Below are 20,011 nucleotides of genomic sequence, written 5' to 3'. Positions count from 1 at the left end.
GTATTCATCTTTTAATGTAGCTACAGATCCCTAAATACAGATGTCAAAGTATTATTGGTGATCTTTCAAGGGGTGTAATATGACAAGGCGGCCCTAATTCTGCTTCAGTAAATGTATATCACGTGTGATTCACAATGCACAAATAGAGTTTCCCATGCTACTGGCGTAACAGACATTGGGGATTATCTTTAATGGATAGTTATAATAACAATGTATGCGCGCCCTATTAGGTTTGTTTTATTTTTTTCATCATTTGCTAGCCATGTTTAATTTAAATTCGTTTAGATCTATTAAAAGTATTAAACTCCAGTCAGTGAATTTATAGCAAACATTTTTGTGTTCGGAGGCATTTGCAGCCTATGTCAGCAGTTTCATCATATATGATGGGAAGAATAGTCCAATTTCCTTAAAAACTATGGACACCAACATTGTAATTCAAAGGAGTCTGTTAGTTAGTCATACGACGGATCCAGTAATGCGTTCTGGTTTCCATTATTAACAGAAACCACAATGCTTGTGTGAATAAAGCCTTAGTCGCAAACATCAGGAACTGCCTTTTATTTGTAGATTAAAATAAATGTATTTATAATTTATAGATAATGTATTAAAATAATAAAATCTAGGATTGTCCGAATAGGCGTGTTCAGTCATTTAGATCTCCGCTTCATTCACAAGTGAGGTGTGATGCTCCAAGGCCCCAAAATCCTGTGCATTCCGACCTACAGTTCAGCAATCCCTACGAACAGTATAGGGTAATGAAAGGGAAGTATTTATTTGTATCTTAGGATTTCTCTGTTTACTACATTATTGTGCAATTACCATGATATGACTATTTATACTATAGTCGTGCTATGTCATCCTAAGCACCAGGCCTGAGTGCATCTACCTATTCCCTATAGCTATACCACTGGCTGCAGTACATTAGATTTGGGGGTGGTTTTGACTTTGTGTCTGGAAAGTATTCGATTATACAAGAGGTGATGCACTCTCTATATAGTATAGACCCCATTATACATGGACCTAGCGGCTGATCTTCTCATAGACAGGCTTTTGGACAAAGAAGGCTCATTTATTTTCAAAGACTTTTCATATTCAATAAAGATGACGAATGCATATAACATAGTTTTGTATTTTCTAATTGATATATTTGATGTTTCAGTTCGCATGATGTGTAGCTAAATGTCACGTGCTTGGACTAGTGTGAGTTTGTCAGAAACCTTCTGTCATCAAATTGACATGAAGATCGCTGCTGGTGCACTGCTATCTATTTCTGAACCGAGCGATCACTTGTAAATGTCTCGTAGGTCTGCAGGTCTAGGCAAGTGTCCGACTTTGTCTTGTCAAAGGGGATAATGGATTAATAGAAGATAAAATGTAACACTGCTAGCTGCTTGTTCCAGCATTAGCCATAATCACAAAATGACATGCTTGGTAATAGACAGGTAAAGAAGATCGCATTTGTTACGGGCACAGCTGTGCGGGTGCTGTGACGGTGCGTTCTTTAAAAATGTGTTCTCAACAATATCGGCATAATAATCTTCCTTGTTCTTTTAAATCCTGCCAGACGCACCACTGTGCAAGAATTCTGGAAAAAAAATATGAGATGATGGCAGCTTTCAGGGAGACAACAGCGTATAATAATAATAACACCTCCGAGATGCCCTAATTGATGTTCTGTCATCGTTACTTCAATATTTTGTTTGGTCTTCTGCCAGGCAATTCACTAAAGAAGTATAAGATGATCAGTATTCAGGCTTGGTAGGGCTCACATGGCAGCATACCACCGTAATTCAGATCTGTTTACCTAACAATGAATGTTCCAATAACTGACTTAAAGGGGTTGTCCAGTTTGTTTGTTTTGTTTTTTTATTTATTTGTAGGAAATCCTACATTCTGTAGGAAATATACAAGTATTAGAAATTCTGCTCACATACTTTTCCTATAGTGCATGAGGCCCCTGTCATTATGGAATGGTACAACCCACAGATTAGCCCTGTATAATGCGTCCACAGGCAAAATAAATAGGACTACACATGGCGTCAGACATGTGACCCCTCCCCCACACACATCATTTGACCCCTAGCATTCAGTTAGAAACCGGGTTACATGACGTACATGTGTTGGGCCCACATAGGGGACACATCCATGGGCTGAGTGAATAGGACTAGTAGTGAAATAATGATAAACCTCTACTTCATTGTGCCTGTATTCACGGTCTCTAGATGATTTCTAAAATGGCCGCCTGTCTCTAGGGGATGTTAATAAAGTTAACATGACAAACAGAAGGAGACACATGGAAGCATGGAGGAGCTGCTCCTCAGACACTGACAGACATGATGAGGAGATGTTGCTGTAGGTAGAAATACTTTATAATTTCTGCTCCTCAATAACCTATTATTAACCTGTTCTATACCTTGACAGTGTAACCTGAATACCAGGGGTCACATGACTGTTGCCATCTTTAGTCCATTCAGTTATCCTATGGATGCATTTCTATGGACTAATCTGTGGGCTACATTTGTTTTGTTTTTTGTGTGTGTTTTTTTTAGACAAAGGCAACTACACTGGTATAAAAGAACGTATTCGAGCAGAATTTTAACCCCTTCCCATCGTAAACAACTTTCAGATTTTAATTTTCGTTTTTTCCTCCACACCTTCCAAAAGCCATAACTTTTTTTATTTTTCCGTCGATACAGTCCTATGTGGGCTTGATTTTTGCGGGACGAGTTGTCATTTTTCGTTGTAGTTTTGTAGTTTGTTGTGCCATTAAATGTACTAGGAAACGGGAAAAAAATATTTGCGGGGTAGAAATTGAAAAACACTGCTTCCTTGTGCTTTGCGCTTAATTTTTACGGAATTCACTGTGCAATTAAAACAACATGTTAACTTTTTCTCCAGGTCAATACGATTACGGCGATACCAAATATATATAGTTTTTTGTATATTTTACTACTTTTACAAGTAAAAAAATGAAGTGTAAAAATTTGTATTTATTTTGTGTGGCCAAATTCCGAGAGCCATAACTTTTTTATTTTTCCATCGATGAAGTGGTATGAGGGCTTATTTTTTGCGGGATAAGCTGTAATTCTTAATGATACCATTTGGGGTACATGCAACGTTTTGATCACTCTTCATTCCATTTTTTTGTGGGAGAGGAGGTGACCAAAAAATAGCGATTCCGGCGTTTACAATTTTTTTTTATTTTTATGGTGTACACAGTGTGGGTTAAATAATGATTATGCATCACCAGTACAGAGCACTGCTCCAAATGCATGGAGCCAACAAGGAGTTCAAAAACAGGGGTATGCTGCGTAAAATAACCATTAGCAACAGGAGTGGAGTCGATACCCACTACCGGGACAGGTTTAGGCAAGTCAACCAATGGCAAAGCTAGAGACATAGCAAATTCCACAGACATAATATTAGCAGAAGACCCTGAATCCACGAAGGCACTGCCGGTAGCAGACCTACCACCAAAAGAGACCTGAAAGGGAAGCAAGATTTTATTAGGTTTCATATTTACAGGAAATACCTGTGCGCCCAAGTGACCTCCCCGATGATCACTTAGGCGCGGAAGTTTTCCCGCTGCTTATTCTTACGCCTAGGACAGTTGTTCACTTGATGCTTGTTATCCCCACAGTAGAAGCAGAGACCATTCTTCCTGCGGAACTCTCTACGTTGTTGGGGAGACACGGAGGCCCCGAGTTGCATAGGTTCATCCGAGTCTTCCGTGGAAGAACGAAGCAACGGAACCTTTGGAGCCATCATGGGGGAGTCAGAGGAGAAGGCAAAAAAGCGTTCAAGTCGTCATTCCCTGAGACATCGGTCAAGACGTACCGCTAAAGCCATAACCTGATCTAGGGAGTCAGAGGAGGGATAGCTAACTAACAGGTCTTTCAGGGCGTTCAACAGACCCAATCTAAACTGGCACCTTAAGGCAGGGTCATTCCACCAAGAAGCTACACACCACTTCCTAAAGTCAGAACAGTACTCCTCAACAGGTCTCTTACCCTGACGTAAGGTCACCAGCTGACTCTCGGCAAAGGCAGTCTTATCAGTCTCGTCATATATGAGCCCGAGAGCAGAAAAGAAAAGATCAACAGAGGAAAGTTCAGGGGCGTCAGGAGCCAAGGAGAAGGCCCATCCTTGGGGCCCGTCCTGGAGCCGGGACATAATTATACCCACTCGCTGGCTCTCAGAACCTGAGGAGTGGGGCTTTAAGCGGAAATAGAGCCTACAACTCTCCTGAAAGGAGAAAAGTCTTCTGGTTCCCTGAGAACCGGTCAGGCAACTTGAGGTGGGGTTCAAGAGGTGAGGTGGGGGGCACTACGAGGGTAGCATCATGCTGGTTGCCCCTCTGAGCCAGGGCTTGGACCTGTAGGGAGAGGCCCTGAATTTGCTGAGCCAGGGTCTCAAGGGGGTCCATAGTAGTGTGAGGGACCAGGGTAGACTAGGTATATGGGCCTGTGATTATGTAATGCCGGGGTAGGGAGACAGGCAGGTGAGCCCTAATCTACTCGCCACTCAGTCCCTGCCTACTTGCAACGGCCCGTCCTAGGCGACGGCGTACAACTTGGCGACGGTGCCTACGCTCAATAAGTGCACAACAGACAAGGGTACACAGAAGCTAGGGAAATGGGGCAGTTGCCCACAGCCGCACCGTGAGCAACGAGAGTAGTGAACAAGCCGAGTCAAACCAGGAGTGTACGAGGTACCAAACGCAGAGCAGGAGAGTAGTGAACGAGCCGAGTCAAACCAGGAGTGTACGAGGTACCAAACGCAGAGCAGGAGAGTAGTCTGTAAGCCAGGGTCAAAATGAAACAGAGGACAAATGGTTCAAGCAGCAGCAGCAGAGCCAGGAAACAGGCAGAATCACAGGCACTGGAGGAGCAGGAAGTGAAGGTATAAATAGACCGAGGGCGGGAGCTAGCTCCGTCTGGCCAGACTGTGATAGGCTCTCCCACTCCTAAGCCTCCCAGCCTGACTGGTAGAAGATGGAGTCACTCTCTCAGACTTAGGAGCAGGTGCAGACTGATTACCCACGGGCGTCGACACAGAAGCTGTGTCTGGCAGATCCTTTACACCTATGTGTCCATTTACGTGTCTGTATGTGTATATTATTCTGTGTGTTTGTGTGCCTGTGTGGGTATAGTTAACGGAGTGGGATATCTGTGGTGTTACATAGGACAGCAGGTAACATCAACTACATTATTTGTACAGTGACACAGTCTTCATGATTTGGGCTCTGCATGCCACCACATTGGATTTGAAATGAAACAACTGAGATACAATTGAAGTGTAGACTTTCAGGTTTAATTCAAGGGGTTGAACAAAAATATCCTGTGAAACGTTTAGGAATTGCATCCATTTTTCTACACAGCCTCCTCATTTCAGTAATTGAACAAATTAACATTACCATAAATAAAATGTTTTTGTTTTCTTTAATACTTTGTAGAGAATCCTTTGCAGGGTTTCCTCCTTTGTGATGCTTTGCCCGAACTGTACTGCAGCTGTCTTCAGTTGTTACTTGTTTGTGGGTCTTACTGCCTTAAGTTTTGTCTTAAGCAAGTGAAATGCAGCTCGATCAGGTTGAGATCTGGTGATTGACTTGGCCATTGCAGAATATTCCACTTCTTTGCCTTAATAAACTCCTGGGTTGCTTTCGCAGTATGTTTTGGGTCATTGTCCATCTGTATTGTGAAGCGACGTCCAATCAAACTTGCTGCATTTGGTTGATCCAGCTGCTTCTGTCTTTAGTCACATCATCAATAATTACTAGTGACCCAGTGCCTTTGGCAGCCATCCATGCCATCACACTGCCTCCACCATGTTTTACAGAGGATATGGTGTGCTTTGGATCATGAGCCGGTCCAAGCCTTCTCCATACTTTCTTCCTCCCATCATTCTGGTACGGGTTGATCTTAGTCTCATCTGTCCAAAGAATGTTGTTCCAGAACTGGACTGGCTTATTTACATGTTGTTTGGCAAGGCCTAATCTGGCCTTTCTAGTTTTGAGGCTGATTAATGGTTTCCACCTTGTGGTGAACTCTCTGTATTTGCTCTCATGAAGTCTTCTAAGTCTTCTAAGTCTTCTAGACTTAGATACTGATACACATACTTCCAGGAGAGTGTTTTTCACTTGGGTAGATCTACTGAAGGGAGTTTTCTTCATCTGCCATCATCCACCACTGTTGTCTTCCGTGGACGTCCAGGCCTTTTGGAGTTCACGAGATCTTTTTTTTTTTTTTTTTCTTTTCCAAGAATGTACCAAACTGTTGATTTGGCCAATCTTAACATTTGTGCTATCTCTCTGATGGATTTCTTCATTCTTTACAGCCTAATGATGGTCTGGTTCACTTGCATTGCGAGCTCCTTTGACCTCATGTTGTGTGTTCACAGCAACAGCTTCCAAATGCAAATGCCACACCTGGAATCAACTCCAGACCTTTTACCTGCTTAATTAATGATGGATTAACGAGCGAATAGCCCATGCAGCCCATTAAATAGCTCTTGAGATAATTGTCCAATTACCTTTGGCCCCTTGAAAAAGAGGCAGCTACGTATTAAAGAGCTGTAACTCTGAACTGTGAATACCCTCAAATTAAAGCTGAGAGTCTGCACTTTAAGCCCATATTGATTATATAACTGAAGTTTCAATATGTTTTGGTAAACAGCTAAAATGCTAAAACTTGTGTCACTGTCCAAATAATTCTGGACCTAACTATATGTGTGCCTGTGTGGGCCTGTGTGGGCATATATATATATATGTGTGTGTGTGTGTGTGTGTGTGTGTGTGTGTGTGTGTGTGTGTATATATATATATATATATATATATATATATATATATATATATATATACAGTGGAGGAAATAAGTATTTGATCCCTTTTCTGATTTTGTAAGTTTGGCCACTGTCAAAGTCGTGAACCGTGTAGAATTTTTAGGCTAGGTTAATTTTACCAGTGAGAGATAGATAAAAGACAGCTGTCTTAAATGGTCACCTGTATAAAAGTCTCCTGTCCACAGACTCAATTAATCAGTCTGACTCTAACCTCTACAGCATGGGCAAGACCAAAGCGCTTTCTAAGGATGTCAGGGACAAGATCATAGACCTGCACAAGGCTGGAATGGGCTACAAAACCATAAGTAAGACGCTGGGTGAGAAGGAGACAACTGTTGGTGCAATAGTAAGAAAATGGAAGACATACAAAATGACTGTCAATCGACATCGATCTGGGGCTCCATGCAAAATCTCACCTCGTGGGGTATCCTTGATCCTGACGAAGGTGAGATCTCAGCCGAAAACTACACGGGGGGAACTTGTTAATGATCTCAAGGCAGCTGGGACCACAGTCACCAAGAAAACCATTGGTAACACATTACACCATAATGGATTAAAATCCTGCAGTGCCCGCAAGGTCCCCCTGCTCAAGAAGGCACATGTACAGGCCCGTCTGAAGTTTGCAAATGAACATCTGGATGATTCTGAGAGTGATTGGGAGAAGGTGCTGTGCTCAGATGAGACTAAAATTGAGCTCTTTGGCATTAACTCAACTCGCCGTGTTTGGAGGAAGAGAAATGCTGCATATGACCCAAAGAACACCGTCCCCACTGTCAAGCATGGAGGTGGAAACATTATGTTTTGGGGGTGTTTATCTGCTAAGGGCACAGGACTATTTCACCGCATCAATGGGAGAATGGATGGAGCCATGTACCTTTCAAATCCTGACGGAAATAAGTATTAGATCCCTTGCTGATTTTGTAAGTTTGCCCACTGTCAAAGACATGAACAGTCTAGAATTTTTAGGCTAGGTTAATCTTACCAGTGAGAGATAGATTATATTTAAAAAAAAAAAACTGAAAATCACATAGTCAAAATTATATATGTTTATTTGCATTGTGCACAGAGAAATAAGTATTTGATCCCTTTGGCAAACAAGACTTAATACTTGGTGGCAAAACCCTTGTTGGCAAGCACAGCAGTCAGACGTTTTTAGTAGTTGATGATGAGGTTTGCACACGTTAGATGGAATTTTGGCCCACTCCTCTTTGCAGATCATCTGTAAATCATTAAGATTTCGAGGCTGTCGCTTGGCAACTCGGATCTTCAGCTCCCTCCATAAGTTTTCGATGGGATTAAAGTCTGGATACTGGCTAGGCCACTCCATGACCTTAATGTGCTTCTTTTTGAGCCACTCCTTTGTTGCCTTGGCTGTATGTTTCGGGACATTGTCGTGCTGGAAGACCCAGGCACGAGCCATTTTTAATGTCCTGGTGGAGGGAAGGAGGTTGTCACTCAGGATTTGACGGTTCATGGCTCCATCCATTCTCCCATTGATGCGGTGAAGTAGTCCTGTGCCCTTAGCAGAGAAAAACCCCCAAAACATAATGTTTCCACCTCCATGCTTGACAGTGGGGACGGTGTTCTTTGGGTCATAGGCAGCATTTCTCTTCCTCCAAACACGGCGAGTTGAGTTAATGCCAAAGAGCTGAATTTTAGTCTCATCTGACCACAGCACCTTCTCCCAATCACTCTCAGAATCATCCAGATGTTCATTTGCAAACTTCAGAGGGGCCTGTACATGTGCCTTCTTGAGCAGGGGGACCTTGCGGGCACTGCAGGATTTTAATCCTTAGAAAGCTCTTTGGTCTTGCCCATGTTGTAGAGGTTAGAGTCAGACTGATTAATTGAGTCTGTGGACAGGAGTCTTTTATACAGGTGACCTTTTAAGACAGCTGTCTTTAATGCAGGCACCAAGTTGATTTGGAGCGTGTAACTGGTCTGGAGGAGGCTGAACTCTTAATGGTTGGTAGGGGATCGAATACTTATTTCTCTGTGCACAATGCAAATAAATATATATAATTTTGACTTGTGATTTTCTTTTTTTTTTTTTTATATATAATCTATCTCTCACTGGTAAAATTAACCTAGCCTAAAAATTCTAGACTGTTCATGTCTTTGACAGTGGGTAAACTTACAAAATCAGCAAGGGATTAAATACTTATTTCCTTCACTGTATGTGCATATGTGTCTGTATATTTACCTATGTGTTTATATATTTGCCTGTATGTTTAAATATCAGATTTTATATATGTGCAGTATATATGCACCAGTATGTGCGTGTCTATATATGTGGTTAATTTTTGGTTTGTGGAGGGCAGCAATAGTGAGTCCCGCACAGGGCGCCATCCAACCTAAGGCCGGCCCTGGATAGCCTCCCCCTTTTTGTTTTCATTTGGATTGGGAAACAGTTGTATGTTGTAGACAATTGTCAGGCATGCAGGCAGAAAGACTCTGGATAAGCGGGAAATACTGTACTTGTGTCCACACTGCAAACCCCAGTGAATCCACACTGATATAAAGACGGCTGTCAATCATTGACTGGTGAGGGGAGAAAGATCTATGTCTCATGAATGAGCTGGGTTCAGGCTCACAGCATGATGAGCATTCCATAGCTTATTTATACCCAGGGGCGTAACTAGGAAACACTGGGCCGCATAACAAACTTTTGACTGGCCTCCCCCTGGGTGCCACACACAGCCCACTCTTGTTGATAGTGCTCCCTGTAGATAGTGCCATAGAGCCCCCCCCCCCCTGTAGATAGTGCTATACAGCCCCCCCTGTAGATGGTGCCATACAGCCCCCTCCTGTAGATTGTGCCATACAGCCCCCCTCTAGAAAGTCCTATAGAGCCCCCCCCTGTAGATAGTGCCATACAGCCCCCCCCCTGTAGATGGTGCCATACAGCCCCCCCCTTGTAGATAGTGCCATACAGCCCCCCCCTGTAGATAGTGCCATACAGCCCCCCCCTGTAGATAGTGCCATACAGCCCCCCCTGTCGATAGTGCCATACAGCCCCCCCTGTCGATAGTGCCGTACAGCCCCCCCTGTCGATAGTGCCGTACAGCCCCCCCTGTCGATAGTGCCGTACAGCCCCCTCCTGTAGATAGTGCCGTACAGCCCCCCCCTGTCGATAGTGCCGTACAGCCCCCTCCTGTCGATAGTGCCGTACAGCCCCCTCCTGTAGATAGTGCCGTACAGCCCCCTCCTGTAGATAGTGCCGTACAGCCCCCTCCTGTAGATAGTGCCGTACAGCCCCCTCCTGTAGATAGTGCCGTACAGCCCCCTCCTGTAGATAGTGCCGTACAGCCCCCTCCTGTAGATAGTGCCGTACAGCCCCCTCCTGTAGATAGTGCCGTACAGCCCCCTCCTGTAGATAGTGCCGTACAGCCCCCTCCTGTAGATAGTGCCGTACAGCCCCCTCCTGTAGATAGTGCCGTACAGCCCCCTCCTGTAGATAGTGCCGTACAGCCCCCTCCTGTAGATTGTGCCATACAGCCCCCCTCTCTAGACAGTCCTATACAGAGCCCCCCCCCCCCCCCCACATGGACGGACACAAAATTCTGTTACAAAATTAACTCGTGAGAAGATTAATGGGACAGCAAACCATCCATAAGACATTTATTTGAAAATTGGGGAAGATTGGTTGCAGTTCTCCACTTCAACAGATTGGAGTTCATTTTTCCAATAAACCCACGTAGAGTCAGATTACATATAGATTTTTAAAACTGTATTGATTGTAATACTTATGTGATTTCCTACCATTATTCTTGAAAGACTGTAAAAATGAACAGCCTGGTCAGCAGAGCTGATGATTATTATTGTTGTTTGTACTTATTGTTTACTTGTTTTGTCATTTCTTTCCATTACCTGCCCAATTGTTTACCCAGGTCTTCCTTCCTTCCCTTCCTGTACCTTCACCCAAAATTCTAAATTAAAAAAATTACAATATAAGTAAAATCAAATGTGGTATAATAAGGATAAGTGTCAAACCGGTCAAGCAAGATGCACCAAATTTAGCATATACGTGCGCCACTGTGATAAATTGGAAATGAAGGAGAGGAAAAAACTGATTGATTTCACCCAGCGCTGTCACTTAGTGGTTGCAAGAGTGGTGGTGGATTTCTTTGAAACCAAACACCAGTCCGATGTTTCAAAAGTAAACAAATTGTGAAAACTAATTATACAATGTAAATATGTTTATTGTATGTATGTTTCAGAGGATATTTAACCCCTTCCCTCTTTGGCCACTTTTGACCTTCCGGACAGAGCCTCATTTTTCAAATCTGACATGTTTCACTTTATGTGATAATAACTTCGGAATGCTTTTACCTATCCAAGCGATTCTGAGATTTGTTTTCTCGTGACACATTGGACTTTACTGGCAAAGTTTGCTCGATACGTTCAGTATTTAATTGTGAAAAATTACGAAAATTTGCATTTTTCTAAATTTAAATGTATCTGCTTGTAAGACAGGCAGTTATACCACACAATTTTTGCTAATTAACTTCCCCCATATGTCTACTTTAGATTGACACAGTTTTTTGAACTTCCTTTTATTTTTCTAGGACGTTACAAGGCTTTAGCAGCAATTTCACACATTTTCAAGAAAATTTCAAAAGGCTATTTTTTCACAGACCAGTTCAGTTGTGAAGTGGCTTTGAGGGCCTTATATATTAGAAACCACCAATAAGTCACCCCATTTTAAAAACTTCACCCCTCAAAGTATTCAAGACAGCATTTAGAAAATGTCTTAACCCTTTAGACATTTCACAGGAGTTAACCCCTTCCCGCTCCTGGACGTACTATTACGTCATGGCAGCTGTATCGTTCGCGCTCCATGACGGAATAGTAAGTCTCGGGAGTAACGGCCGTTTCGGCCGTCCTCCCGACACATACAGGAGCTGTGACAGCTGCTGTCTTGTTCAGCAGCTGTCACAGCTCCTACAGCGGGGACCGATCGCTGTGTCCCCGCTGATTAACCCCTTAAAAGCCGCGTTCTATAGAGATCGCGGCTTTTTAGGGGTTAAGCTGCCATCGCCGGCCTGCTACGCGATAGCGGCCAGCGATGGTGACTATGGCAACCGGACACCAAACAATGGCGTCCGGCTATGCCATAGACGGAAGCCTAGTGGGTCCTGACAACGTCAGGACCCACTATGCTTGCTGTCAGTGAGTAGCTGACAGTTCCAATACACTGCACTACGCATGTAGTGCAGTGTATTAGAATTGCGATCAGGGCCTCCTGCCCTCAAGTCCCCTAGTGGGACAAAGTAATACAGTAAAAAAAAAGTTAAAAGAAGTGTGAAAATAAGAAAATAAAAGTTTTAAAAGTATTAAAAGTAAAATTCCCCCTTTTTCCCTTATCAGTCATTTATAATTAATAAAAATATATAAACAAACAAATAAACTATACATAATTGGTATCGCCGCGTCCGTAACGGCCTGAACTACAAAATTATTTCGTTATTTATCCCGCACGGTGAACGACGTAAAGGAAAATAATAATAAACCGAACCACAATCACAATTGTTTGGTCACTTCACCTCCCAAAAAATTGAATAAAAAGAGATCAAAAAGTCGCATGTACCGAAAAATGGTACTGCTCGAAACTACAGTTCGTTACGCAAAAAATAAGTCCTCGCACGGCTTTATTGATTGAAAAATAAAAACGTTCTGGCACTTAGAATAAGGCAACACAAAAAGTGAATGATTGTTTACAAAACGTATTTTATTGTGCAAATGCCATAAGACATAAAAAAAAACTATAAACATCTGGTATCGCCGTAATCGTATCGCCCCGCAGAATAAAGTGAATATGTCATTTATAGCGCACGGTGCACGCAGTAAAAAAAAGAATAAAAAAACAATAGTAGAATTGCTGTTTATTAGTCACCACGCCACCTAAAAATATATTATAAAAACTGATCAAAAAGCCGCATGCACCTCAAGAAAACTACAATGCATTCCTCAAGGGGTCTAGTTTCCAAATTGGGGTCCCTTTTGGGGGGTTCCCAATGTTTTGGCACCACAAGACCTCTTCAAACCGGACATGGTGCCTAATAAAAAAGAGGCCTCAAAATCCACTAGGTGCTCCTTTGCTTCGGAGGCCGGTGCTTCAGTCCATTACCGCACTAAGGCCACATGTGGGATATTTCTCAAAACTGCAGAATCTGGGCAATACGTATTAAGTTGCGTTTCTCTGATAAATCCTTTTGTGTTATAAAAAAAATGGTATAAAGAGGATTTTCTGACAAAAAAAAATATGTAAATTTCACCTCTACTTTGCTCTAAATTTCTGTGAAACACCTAAAGGGTTCATAAACTTTCTAAATGCTGTTGTGAATACTTTGAGGGGTCTAGTTTCTAAAATGGCGTATTTGATAGGGGTTTCTAATATATGGGCCCCTCAAAGCAACTTCAGAACTGAACTGGAACCTAAAAAAATAAATGAGGCAATACTTTGCTTCTTACATTATACTGATAATGAGCCGTGCCCACCCCGAGATGACCCCAGTTTTGACCGTTTGTATAAACGGAGACCCCTATTAGACCGTTCCAGTGCCCGGTTTTCCCAAGCATTCACCCCCGAGAAGTGTATTTCTATTGAGGAGTCCCTGGTACATTTTAAGGGGAGGGTTCAATTCCGCGAGTACCTGCCGGGTAAGAGGGCAAGGTATGGCGTGAAGATGTATAAGCTGCGAGAGTGCATCCGGGTATACCTACAGGTTTAGGCTATATGAAGGAAAGGCCACCCCCAAACCAGACTGCATCCTGGACTACAATAGGTACATGGGAGGTGTGGACTTGTCAGATCAAATCCTGAAGCCCTACAGCGCCATGCGGTGTGGTATAAGAAGCTGGCCGGGCACATCATACAGATGGCATTGTACAATGCGTACGTGCTACGTCGATGTGTAGGCCAGACGGGAACTTTCCTGGAATTTCAAGAGATGATTATCAAGAACCTAATCTTTAGGGACCAAGAAGGGGGGGCACCCAGTTCTTCTGGAAGCGGGGCCACACGCATCGTACCAAGGCGGCAACACTTTCCAGGAGAAGTTCCCCAAACTGGCAAGAAGGGAAAAAGTCAAAAGAGGTGCAAAGTCTGCTATAAGAGGGGGATAAGGGAGGACACAATATATCAATGTGACACGTGTCCCGAATAACCAGAGCTCTGTATGAAAGTCAGTTTTAAAATTTATCATACATCCCTTGGTTTATAATTTACCCCAATTTTACTTACCCTGATGCACTCCGCACAGCTTATCCCCCCTCGTCTTTCCCCTCTGAGCCCTGCTGTGTGTCCAGGCAGCTGATAACAGCCACATGTAGGGTATTTCCATACCCGGGAGAACCCACATTACAGTTTATGGGGTGTAGGTCTCTGGTCAAAATGCTCACTACACCTCTAGATGAATGCCTTAAGGGTGTAGTTATTAAAACGGGGTCACTTCTTGCGGGTTTCAACTGTACTGGTACCTCAGGTGCTTCTGCATACATGACTTCGCACTAGAAAATCCCCAGTAGGCCAAATGGTGGTCCTTTCGTTCTGAGCCCTCCCATGGGCCCAAACGGCAGTTTATCACAACAAATGGGGTATTGCGGTACTCAGAACAAATTGCGTAACAGAATGGGGTATTTTGTTTCTTGTGAAAATAAGAAATTTTCAGCCAAAACTACATATTTGAAAAAAATAATTTTGTTTTCATTCCCAGCCCAATTCAAATAAGTTCTGTGAAGAAACTATGGGGTCTAAAAGGTCACATTACCCATAAATGAATTCCTTGAGGGGTATAGTTTCCAAAATGGGGTCACTTCTGATGGGTTTCCATTGCTTTGATACCTCTGGGGCTCTGCAAATGCGACATGGCACCAGAAAACCAAACCAGCAAAATCTGTACTCCAAAGAACACACAGCGCTCCTTCCGTTCTGAGGCCTCCCATGGGCCCAAACGGCAGTTTATTGCCACAAATGGGGTATTGCCACACTAAGGACAAATTGGGCAACAAAATGGGGTATTTTTTTCCCTGTGAAAATAAGAAATTTTGATCACAAATGACATTTTATTGGAAGAAATTTCATTTTTTTCATTTCACAACCCAATTCAAATACGTGCTGTGAAAAAACTGTGCGGTCAAAATGGTAACAACAACCATAAATGAATTCCTTGAGGGGTGTAGTTTCCAAAATGGGGTCACTATTGGGGGATTCCTACTGTTTTGGCACCTCAACACCTCTTCAAACCTGGCATGCTGCCTAAAATATATTCTAATAAAAAAGAGGACTTAAAATGCACTAGGTGCTTCTTTGCTTCTAGGGCTTGTGTTTTAGTCCACGAGCGCAGTAGGGCCACATGTGGGACATTTCTAAAAACTGCAGAATCTGGACAATACATAATTAGTAGTGTTTCTCTGGTAAAACCTTCTGTGTTACAGAAAAAAAATGAATAAAATTGAAATTCAGCAAGAAAAATGAAATTTGCAAATTTCACCTCCACTTTGCTTTAATTCCTGTGAAATGCCTGAAGGGTTAAAAAACTTTCTAAATGCTGTTTTGAATACTTTGAGGGGTCTAGTTTTTAAAATGGGGTGTTTTATCAGGGTTTCTAATAAATAGGCCCCACAATGCCACTTCAGAACTCAAGAGGTACCTTAAAAAAAAGGCTTTTGAAATTTTCTTAAAAATATGAGAAATTGCTGTTTTATGTTCTAAGCCTTGTAACGTCCAAGAAAAATAAAAGAATGTTCAAAAAACGATGCCAATCTAAAGTAGACATATGGGAAATGTGAACTAGTAACTATTTTGGGTGGTATAACCGTCTGTTTTACAAGCAGATGCATTTACATTCTGAAAAATACAATTTTTTCAAAATTTTCTCTAAATTTTGCAATTTTTCTGAATATATCGACCAAATTTTACCACGAACATGAAGCCCAATGTGTCACGAGAAAACAATCTCAGAATCTCTTGGGAAGGTGTAAGCATTCCGACGTTATTACCACATAAAGTGAAATATGTCAGATTTGAAAAATGGGCTCTGAGCCTTAAGGCCAAAACTAGGCTGCGTCCTTAAGGGGGTTAAAGCAAAGTAGAGGTGAAATTTACAAATTTTTTATTGCAGAAATTCATTTTTAATCCATTTTTCTTGGGTGGCAAGGTGACCAAAAAACAATTCTCGCATAAACGACATGTTAACTTCATTCTGCGGGTCAGTACGATTCCTGCGCTACCTAATTTATAGCACTTTTTTTTATGTTTTACAAGTTTTTGCACAATAAAATTACTTTTATAAAAAGAATGTATTTTTTCTGTCGCCAAGTTTTGAGAACCATAACGTTTTAATTTTTTCGTTGATGGAGCTGTACGAGGGCTTGTTTTTTGCGAGACGAGCTATCGTTTATATAGGTACCATTTTTGGGTACATGCGACTTTTTGATCACTTTTTATTCCAATATTTGTAGTGCAAAGTGACCAAATTCTTTTTTTGGGCCATTCACCGCGTTGAATAAATAATATAATATTTTTATAGTTCAGTCCGTTACGGATGTGGCGATACCAAATATGTATGGTTTATTTCTTTTTATCAATATTAAAGGACTTAGGCCCCATGCACACGACCGTAAAAAAACCTCAAACGGAGCCATTCACTTTCATTGAACACTGACACCTTTCCGTAGCACTACGGAAGGGTGTCCGTGCCGTGGAAATGTTCCGGAAATTATGGAACATGTCCGTTCTTTTGCATTTTGCGGGCCGTGCTCCCATACTTTGTATGGGAGCACGGCCCGAAAATGCGGCTGTCAGTCAGCGGCCGGCCGTGATTGCGGGCACGGTCGAGTGCATGGGGCCTTAATGTGGGAAAAGGGAGATTGTGTTTTATTTTATTACTTGAAACTTTTATTATGTTTTCAAACGTTTTTTTTTTTACACTAGGGGACTTGAAGGTACACCCATGTAGTGCAATGTATTAGATCTGTCAGTAATTCACTGACAGCAAGCCGATTAGGCTTTGCCTCGCGGTTGTGCCTAATCTGCTTCTGTAATGGCAGAGCAGGAGGCCATTTTTAGGTCTCCTGTTGCCATAGCAGCAGTCGCCAGCCCTGATTACATGGCAGGGTTGGCGATCTGCAAGCAACCTCTAAGATGCAGCGATCGCTTCCGATCGATGTATCTAAGGGGTTAATGGCAGGGATCAGATCTAGCTCCGGTTCCTGCGATTACAGGTGGATGTCAGCTGTAACATACAGCTGACATCCACCGCTGATGATGCCGGCTCGGCTCCTAAGCCGGTGCAGTCTTGCCTTCGGCTACGGAGGCCTTTCAGGCTCTGCCGCCGGGCGGGTCCTGGAAGGCTTTCGTGCTAGGTATATCTAGAGGCCAGTATTAGGCCTCCGGTTGCCATTGTAGCCACCGGAACCCCTGCAATTTCATCGCAGCTTATCGGAACCTCTGCAAGCAACTTAAATGCAGCGATCGCTTTTGACAGCTGTATTTAAGGGGTTAATGGCGGGGATCGGAGCAAACTTCGGTCCTCGCCATTACCCCAAGGTGTTGGCTATAAGATGCAGCCAACACCCGGGGATGGTGGCACCAACTCAGCTTCTGAGCCGGTGTCCACCATTTGTCATATGGATACGGAAAAATGCGGGAAGCACTAGCTTTCCATGACGTATCCATACGACAAATGTTGGGAAGGGGTTAATACTTTTACAATAATCATACAACTTGTTATTGTAAAAGTATTCAATATTCTCTTAACTGTTTAACATGTTGGCATGGGCGTATGTATATGTGTATATAAATACATGTAACCTGTTTTTTTTTCTTAAATTCTGTTTTTATTTTAAAAAAAAATAACAATAAAACAAGCATAAAAGATCACAAGTATTGCACACGATATCTTGACCTGAAAGTTAAGAAGTAGACTGAACAACTTACAACAAGGAACTATATACAAAGTTCCAGAAATCAATGAATCACATATTACCAAGTATAGGTGAAAGGATAAGGGGGGGGGGGGATAAGGGCAAGAAGAGAAAAAAAGGGGGGATTGGAATCACTTGGAAGTCCGTAATGAAAATAAAATGGGTAGTAACGATAATTATCATTATTAACGCTAACCCAGAGAGCCTCTATGTTCTCTCCATGCTGACCAGGTGGCAACAAATGTATCATGTCATCTATCTGCCCAGCCAGTCAATTCCTCTAATCTGCATATGTTATCTACTATGTCTACTCATTCTTTATAGGTTGGATGAGAAATAGATTTCCATTTGAAAGGGATCAAGAGTTTGGCTGCTGTCAGTAAATGGGTTTAAAGACTTTTGCTTGAAGGTCTAAAAGAGTCAGATGGTGCCCAAAGTAATATCACTGCTGGGGAGCGGGGTGCATTCCATCCAGTTATCTGGTGTATACTGTTTAGTATATTCAGCAAATAAGGTTTGATCATTGGCAATCCCACCATATGAACCCTCATGACTCGGGCATCTCCAGCAGCGATCATCTAGGAGCGGGTATATTTTGTGTAGAAAAACTGGCGTACGATACCACCAGCAGTTTGAAAGGGTTTTCCTGCACTCTCACACATCGTGAAAAGCCATGAGAATTTCTAAGGATAACAGAGGTCTCCTGTTTAGACCAGGTTAATGATAACTCTTTTTCCCATGCAAGGATGAAGGAGGGTTTGGAAGATGCATCCCTTTCCACCAGGTCATTGTAGATTTTGGAAATAAATTTTTTCTGAGGGAAGGGGAACAAAAATAGTGTCTAACCAAGATAGAGGTGACAAAGACGTGTATTTAGTCAGAAATTGTTTATTCATGGTTTTTATGTTCTCCGAATTAAGAAAATTAGTTCTCTCAGCAAGCAGAGGATCTAGAAGGGCAGCTAAGCTAGGAGGTGTCGAGTCTTGGAAGGCCTTATATGGGGGTACATGAGTCCTATTGCTCCAGATACTTCCTTCAGTGGGTGAATAACCTAATGCAAGTGGGAGCAAATTCACTGGCATTAATGAGAGTAAAAAATGTAAACCCTGTTTAACCCTTGACCCCAATGATGCTGCTTCTTTGTATACTTCATTTTTACAATTTCATTTTACTTCTGAAACATTGGACTTGTGTTCGGTTTCAAAGAAAACCACCACCACTCTTCCGACCACCAAGTGACAGTGCTGGGGAATTTAATAAATTCCTCTCATTTTATTCCTCTCCTTCCTTTCTGTTACTGTTGGGGCCCCAGCGGCCCCCGAACGGTTCCCTAGCTGCAGTCACCTTTTCATTGGCAGGCTTCGTGGGATGTTGTGCTCCTAGCTCAACACCACAAGGTGAACATAACTGTTTACCTGCAACCCCCTATGTACGACACCGCATGAGATGATGCACTCTGTGCGCCAGTCTTTTTCTCCATTTAAACTGTGAGAAATTGGCGCATCTTCTCACTACCTTGTCTAAGTTTACGCTAATTGTTAAACAGCATTAATACATCTGCCCCATCCTTTTTTTTCATGAACTTCTCTGTTGTGTAGGTGTCTCCTTCAACTTGGCCCATATTTTTATAGACTCTTCCTTCTTCTTCCAAGTGCTAGTCTGTATTTTTCTTCCATGTTTTCACCATCAAGTGGACGGTCTCATAACCTTGTGCCACCTCAATTCATGTAATATCAAAGGTAAGATAGAGATGAGTAGTTGCCAGGCAACTATAGCGACACTTCTCTGTGTCACGTAGGGTTCATGGACCCACTGGGCCGTACTGCCTTGGCGGTATGGCAGCTGGCCAACAGGGTGCAGGTCAAAGTCAATAGTTCGTATATGGTACCTGTGGCAGCTCGGCAGTAGCAAGGCAGGCTGGGCTGGGACTAGGCAGCAGGCAGACGTCAGGCGTGGAGTACAGCACAGCATGACTACAGCACAGCTCGGCACTTGACCAGGATAGCACGGGATACAGGAACAGGGAACACTGGGAACTGGAAAACCCTAGGAGACCATTTTCTTAGACAAACTAGGATACGACAAACAAAGCTCAGGCATCGAAGCAAGGTGCTGGGCCCCTCTTATAGTCCAGGGCACCCATGGGCTGATTACACATTAAAGTCCGGTCCATAGGGTGCATGTGCATGCTCGGGACACGGCCGAGGTGAGTGGAAATGAGCGCTGGCATCTTCTGAGGAGG

The 20,011-nt window shown here is 42.8% G+C and overlaps 1 protein-coding gene and 1 long non-coding RNA gene across 13 annotated transcripts in view; one reads left to right on the top strand and one right to left on the bottom strand.

The window, feature by feature from the left end:
* Positions 1-20,011, top strand: part of CAMK2D (calcium/calmodulin dependent protein kinase II delta) — a 265,790-nt gene that overhangs the window by 155,452 nt on the left and 90,327 nt on the right. The gene's annotated exons all lie outside the window — the stretch shown is intronic.
* Positions 1,121-1,835, bottom strand: LOC142738138 (uncharacterized). The gene is made up of 2 exons (XR_012880589.1): positions 1,805-1,835; positions 1,121-1,723 (listed from the first exon to the last, which is right to left on the bottom strand). It is a non-coding gene; the product is annotated as an uncharacterized LOC142738138 (long non-coding RNA).

This window comes from Rhinoderma darwinii, chromosome 1, assembly GCF_050947455.1.
Source record: "Rhinoderma darwinii isolate aRhiDar2 chromosome 1, aRhiDar2.hap1, whole genome shotgun sequence".
Taxonomy (NCBI): Eukaryota; Metazoa; Chordata; class Amphibia; order Anura; family Rhinodermatidae; genus Rhinoderma; species Rhinoderma darwinii.
Note: the sequence above shows the minus strand (reverse complement) of the source record. Positions and strands in the feature narration are given on the sequence as shown.